Source organism: Glycine soja, chromosome 9 (assembly GCF_004193775.1).
Source record: "Glycine soja cultivar W05 chromosome 9, ASM419377v2, whole genome shotgun sequence".
Taxonomy (NCBI): Eukaryota; Viridiplantae; Streptophyta; class Magnoliopsida; order Fabales; family Fabaceae; genus Glycine; species Glycine soja.
Window position 1 is genome coordinate 11,200,459 of NC_041010.1, and position 7,445 is coordinate 11,207,903.

The 7,445-nt window shown below is 32.1% G+C and overlaps 1 long non-coding RNA gene across 1 annotated transcript; it reads right to left on the bottom strand.

Annotated features, from left to right (window-relative positions):
* Positions 1-1,120: 1,120 nt before the first annotated feature.
* On the bottom strand, positions 1,121-6,164 carry LOC114425860. Its single transcript, XR_003669305.1, has 3 exons — positions 6,036-6,164; positions 5,773-5,906; positions 1,121-1,225 (listed from the first exon to the last, which is right to left on the bottom strand). It is a non-coding gene; the product is annotated as an uncharacterized LOC114425860 (long non-coding RNA).
* Positions 6,165-7,445: the final 1,281 nt, after the last annotated feature.

Sequence of the window (7,445 nt, forward strand, 5' to 3'; positions counted from 1 at the left end):
TAGAGCACAACATCAACAGAAGAAATGATGAAGGAAGTGATCCATGGTAACAAATCGACAGCTCAACACCACTCCCTTTCTCCTTTCTTTCCCCTAGTTGTGTGCTTCTTCCTTTGGTTCTGCCATTGTTGTCTTTTCCTCTGGTTTGCATGGCTATTTATAGAAAATGAGCTAAGAGGTGCTGACCAACTCGCCCGAGCGAGTTGGTTGCTTAATGTTGAAGGTACTCACTCGTCCATGGAAGTTGTACTCGCCCAAGAAAGTTGTTTGCTTAGGTCTGAAGAAACTTCACTAGCCCAAGCGAGTTGGTTGCTAGCCTGGACGAACAATACTTTGAAATATTGAGAAAATGAACCTTTTGCCCCTCATCTTTGACTTGGTTTTTGGATCTAACAAACAATCATCAAAACATAAGGAATACATGGACGAATCTTCCATATTTATACAAAAACATTAATAAATATACAATATATAAAACAACCAGATTTAAGAGAAGTTTATAAGAAAACTCTTACAATCAAAAGATAATTGCTAACATTTTAATCCCAAAAATAACTGAAATATGACATTTATCACCGATGTTGTGGTGTAAGAAACAACATCTATTTTTTAAAAAACTGATGTAGTGGTGCACTCATAACATCGGTTTTTAGGAAAACCGATGTTGTCATGTGTAACACAACATCGGTTTTTAGGAAAACTGATGTTGTCAAGTGTACAACAACATCGATTTTTAGGAAAACCGATGTTATTTTTTACATATTTTACATATTTTTTGGTTTATTGCTTATTATACAACATCGATTTTTCTAAAAACCGATGTTGTGTATTGTATGCTATTAACATTGATTTTGTTAACGTCGATAGTTTCAACATTGGTTAAAAACCAATGTTGAAAGTCGGAAAAAAACTGATGTTAAAAGCTTATTTTCTAGTAGTGACTTTTCGCGTCTCAAACGCCAAAGACTAAAAGGCAAAACAAAGAAATAAAACATCACATGATATATATCATAGTAACTCAAATCTCCTTAGAATATACATATAAAACATAAATCACATTGTAAGAATAAACTACATAAGTTCTGATATAAATAATCAATGATCTATGCATAACTTAAAAAAAACAAAAATAGATAAAGAAATTTCACATCTAGATTTGCACATCCATGAAGTCTCCAAAGATGCAGAGTCACCACTAATCCATTTGCTCCTCGTATGTCAGATACTGGGATCATCACAGGCATGAATACAACTTAACAGTTAAAGCATAAACAAGCATCATCATATACATATACAAAGCAATATTTGGAAATCATATTTAAGATATAAATCTTAGAAATTCATATAACAGAGCATCTCATAATAATTCTCAATTCATCAATCATCACAAAAAGATTCAATCATCATGCACCATTACGATCATCAATCAAGCGATCATCCTCATCATGATTAAACCATCAAACACCATCATCATTATTACTCCATCAATCATTATCACAGTATACACCAATCATAAACACCAACAAACTCTATTTCATGGAGATTTCACCTTTTGAACAATTAACTCAAATACATTCATTAACATAGTCATACCCAAGGGTGAAACCAGGTTGTGCTCGGCAGGGGTCGTCAGCCCCCCTATTATATATTCACAGAATTTCCCTTACATTATTTTAATTATTGTAATAATATGATAATATATCGTTCCTGCCCTTGTTACACTAGTCACAATAAGCTATGTAAGGAGTATTTTTGTAAGAAACTTTTTTATGTTAAAAATATTTCAGGTTTCTAATCTAATGAAAGATCATAATTTTAAGATTTTATTTTAGCACTTGACATACTAAGAACCCAACGTTATTGTCTATTAAGTTGTCAAGTGTATTTTTCTTCTTTTTCTTTTCTTTCATTTTAAAAATTATATTTATAATGAAATTTTATATATTAAGTAGTAAAATATATGTTAATTTCTCATATCAATTTTAGCTATAATAATTTCATTCAATGTTGATTGACTTCAAGTATATATTAATTGCTATATACATTATTATATTCTTATATATTAATGTTATTAAAACCAGACCAGATTGGTCGATCTGACCGAGAACCAGTGGTCTATCCAGTCCGTTTGGGGAATTAAATCGGGCATGCAAGCGACTCGCTTCAGCCCATATCGCATTGTCCAGTTTTGAGAAAAACCGATGACTTGGTCGGTTTTCGAAACACGGGACGAATTCTACAAATTTTAAAAAATAAAATATGTGAAACAACATCGTTTCAAACACATTCACTTCTCTCTTCATGAATCCCAAATGCACACACCCCACACATACATTCTCTTTTTTCCTTCAGTTCTTCTTCCTCACACTTACACACCAACTCCTAAACAACGTAATCACCATTAGTCACCATCATCCCGCTACGCCATCCCACTGTGTCGTTGCACCGCCATCCCGTTGCACCACCGCAACGACATCATTGTGACGCTGTTGCGTTGTCCTAGTACTCATTGTTGCAACACTGATCGACCTGTCCTGCTACTCACTGCTGTGTCATCCCATTGCAACATCACCACTTTGTTCAAGTACTTCCTCTTATTTCTTCTTTGTACCCTTTGAGATTGGAACCCCTGAGTTCTCTTTGTATCCTATGTTTTATTTATGTGTTAATGTATTTCTTAATTTAGTTTTCTCACTATCATATCTGCATTGTATATCATTATCAGAAAAAATAGTCAAATGTTAAGTTAGTCTACATGTAAATGTTGTGTTATATATATATATATATATACCAGATCAATTAGCGACCCACCGGTCTGACCTTTGACCCATCAACCCACCACCTCGATCAGGTTGACGATCAGTTCGGTTTTCACAACATTGATGGTTACGACACTAATTATTTTATTTGTTATATAATTTTAGCAATCATATGCGTGAATTACTTTAATTATGGTTTTTTTGTACAATTTTAGTTACATTAGTTGCCTTCAAATTGGTTTTCTCATTTATATGTTAGATTTTAAATCACTTAAGCGAGCTAATTAAGGAAAGAACACTAATTGAGGAAAGTAGGACTAATTAAAGAAAGAAGACTAATTAAGGAAAGCAAGGATAATTAAGGAAAGTAAAGGCAGGCTGTGCAAGAAGCTCGTTAATCTGCACCTATAAAAGAAGAGAGAGAGAAGAAGGAAAAGACACAGAAATTCCAAAAAGAATACAATTCCTTATAGAAGGCAAAGGCTAAAAGAAGGAGAAACAACCATTGCGAGTCATTCCTTCCCTCCATTCCCTTTCTTATCTTTTTCCCATTTACTAAATATTCTCCTCTTGCAATTGTAAAGTCTCCATGACAATGAGAGGCTAAACAGGCTAAACCCCCTTTGTTGGGAACTTGACAGCCAACTACTCTTGATGTAATTTCTCTTCCTATCTATTTATGAATATTACATTTGCATTATCTTTTCCTGTGCTTAATATTATTGTTTGTGGCTTGATCACCCATTTGCATGGTAAATTTTAGGGATAGCGTTGGAAAACATTATTTTCTAATAGAACTGAGAAAGAGTATCTAAATAAATTTATCACTAGGGATAGGTTGATATTTGTTTAGCCTGTTATACATCTCTATTCTTAATGCAATTTACTATTTTATCTCTGCAAAGGGATTTGAGAGAGAAAATAGATAAAATAAACTCTTTCATGTGGGGGACCAAAGTTAGAGTATACTAGTAGATGCCGGTGTAAATTGGAATAATTATAAATAGAGAAAAATCATTAAAATTATACCAAAAGTAGCTCTGGTAGGCTAAATTTCCAACATTCTCATCTTTTGAATTTCCTTCTATAATAATATTGGATTTTCTCATCTTTTTTGTCCTTAATTAATTATGTTTAATTTTTATTCTTGTTTGATTTAATTTTCAGCAATTTAATTTACTGTTTTCTACTACCTTTTTCCAAATCTTTTTCTTAATTAAATATTCATCTACCTAACTACAAACAAAGTCCTTATGGATATCATACTCAGACTTCCGTTTTAACTTTATTACTTGGGACGCATTGGTGCACTTGTCAATCCATCAACAGTCACACCTTAACTATTTGGGAGACTCGAATTAACGCTATGGAGGAAGTATGGTTTTATCAAAAATGGATGAATGTGGATAGTAACTTACCTCAAAAAGGCTTGCAAAGAGCTTAACCAGTCTAAGAATTCACCTACTCCTCCATTCTATAGGCCATTTCACCATTAGTCACTACCGACAACCTCCAACACTAGCTTAAGGGTCTTCTTAGCACCCCCAACTTATGTGCCTACTCACAAACAACAACTAAACTTGTATTCCTTAAGGTTTTGAGATCTCAAGGACCTAGGTTTCACCATCAACAACAATTCATTCCATATGCACTAAAATGGTCATTAATCCCACTGGGAAGTAGTTTTCAACATCTCGACATGTCATTTGAAGTCAAAATGTAGGGGTGGTACTTAGAAAGGTACCCACTAGGTGAGACCCCTGGGTCGCTTTAGTGAGGTGGAGTTTTAGCATGGAACTCACCCTCCCAAGTATACCATTTTCCAACAACAATAAAATATTCCCAAAGGATATACTTAACTCCTTTTCACACATATGGATTGTTATCAAAATAAGATTATAATCCACAACAATCATACGTCATCACAAATTCATTCACCAATCTCATCACCATAAGAGATTATAATATTGTAGATTCATCACTTATATGCTCATCACACTCATGAATCCACCTATAGTTCAATAAGCATAGCAAGACATTTCACCATCTTAAATTCTTGCAAACTCACCAAAAACTCATGAATATGAATCTCATGATTTCAACATAAAGTCAACTCTAATACTAAAACAACAACATCTCAACCACATCTCATAAGTTTTGGATTATTATATGCATCATTTTCTATTATGTACCTATGGCCTTCATAACCTATAAACATGATAATTAAATATATACTAACTAATTAAGTTGATTCTTTTCTCATTTGAAATATAAAAAGATTATCTACAACTTTTATGTTTACGGAAATACTTAGTTTGGAAGCATACTGTGCCTAAAATTACAATCTATATGAAACTTTTACTTATTACCAACAACTTCACCTTTGTTCACTAATTTAACCATTTATATAATTGTAGACATTATTTTTTAGTGAAACCAAATTCATAGTTAGCTAACATATTGGTCTACAAATTTCGTAAATACCACTTTCCCTAATACTCACCCGAAGATTGGCTTTTGCTCCATTTAATCGATTATGCCTCACTATAATCGATTAAATATAGCAAAATTGTACAATGAGACTTTTATTGATATAAATAAATGATTATCAAACCAAATAATCGATTATTTGCGAACTTAGATTAAAACACAACCCTTGGAACTTAAAATAATCGATTGCCAAACATAATCGATTATTTGCACGGGCTAAATCAAAATTCAACCCCTGGAGCTCATTTTAATCAACTAAAATGATTCAAAGAAGTTGGGAATACAAAATTCACAAAAAAAAAAAAACCAACTTTCTAAGATCTAATACCATTTCACACTATGTGAACATCACCACAATGAATTTAGACATGAATAAGACATTCTCAACCATCAAACTTCATTTATATCCATTCATATCATCAAATCAACACCATATCTCAAAATCAAACCACCAACACAATACATAACCATTCTAATACATCACAAGACAACATAAAACAAGAACAAGGTCAGCTTCCCTAACCTTTATAAATCTATCCCTTATCTTTGCAAACCAAGCAACAAACTTTGTGAGGAAGGTAGGGAAATGAAATGGCTTTGAGTCCAAGATGAGAGTTTTTCCATTACCACTCAACCACCACACAACAGGTCACCACCCTGAACCCATTAACAAACAGAAAAAACATTAAAACCCCCAAAAACAAGCACTTTCAAGAACCCTCATGGATGCTCTATGAAGGAAAAATGAAGATGGGACTTCAAGTGAAAGGGGAAAAGGATTCTTACTACTGCACACGACCCCAAATAACAAAAAGGAGTAAGAAAGGTGCTCTCTCGTCAAAGGTAAATCAAGGATCCAAGCTTCCAAAGACAAAACCCTCTTAGGGAAGAAGAAAGAAAGAAAAAGGTGTGCTTATAAGGTTGGTTCAGATTATGCAAGGATTTTGGGAAGATTTATGACTCTTCCCATTTTGTCTCTTTCTACCCCACAACTTCCTAAAGTCAACTCATTACTCCATCACTCATGGCCCACTCACTTAGGTCCAAACACTCTAGAACCAACTAATCATTCATAAAACATGATCGTTAGTGGTCCTGAGCATGATCAAGGTTGGCAATCGCCTAAGGCCCTATATTTAGAGAGTCACTAAATTTTTTATTAAGTCTATATAAGTATTCAATTTTTATATAATATTAGAATTCAACAATGTCAACGTGAGTCTGAAGAATTATTTCTGTTCAGTTGGATTGTAAAATGTAAAGAGGGATAAATTATCAACAAATAAGAAAACAATAAAAAATGAAATTTCTCTAAAACATGATAATTCTCAAGGCTGATCCTGAGATCGATTTTTAGTGCCCTGAAGAAACCAAAAATATTATGCATTCATAATTATTGAACTATTGTTATTCTTGATTTTTTTTTTGGAAAACTCACTAATAATTCATTCAAAATCAAGAATATTTAAAGCAACGATGACATGAGTAGTTAATATTATTCTAAAAAATGTTATTAACGATAGCATGAATAATTAATCATTGGTGCAAAATCATTTAAAGCAAAGCAAAATTAATTAATCTACCTTGTGACATTGTTATCTATTATGTCATGTTATCATTAATAATAACTTTTAGAATGATATTAACTATTTATATTATGATTGCTTTAAATAATCTTGATTTTGAATGAATTATTAATGATTTTTGCAACCAAAAATTCAAGCGGACAATATTTCAATATATATGAGGACATAATTTGTTTGGCTTGCCCAGAGCAAAAAAATCTCAGGACCGACACTGAATTTGGTTTAAATTTAAGCATAAATATAAACACACAAACTATTATTTCATAATTTATTAATTACGACACTTAAATTTATATTTAATTAAACTTGCTAATTAATTAAAACTACTTAGTCAGACATTATAAAAAATATAGTGCTACAATGAGACTAATTTTTTCTTAATCACATTCTTCTTTCTGTCCAGTTTAATGGACTATTATTATTTCAATAATGAAATTAATGATTCATTAAAAATATTTATTATGACTATTTTTTTCCACGCATAATAAGAGAGAGAATTGAAACACACCGAGTGAAAGAGAGACAGAGAATTTCCTTTATATCAGACACACACCGCAAAAGAAAGGGAATTATATATATATATATATATATATATATATATATATATATA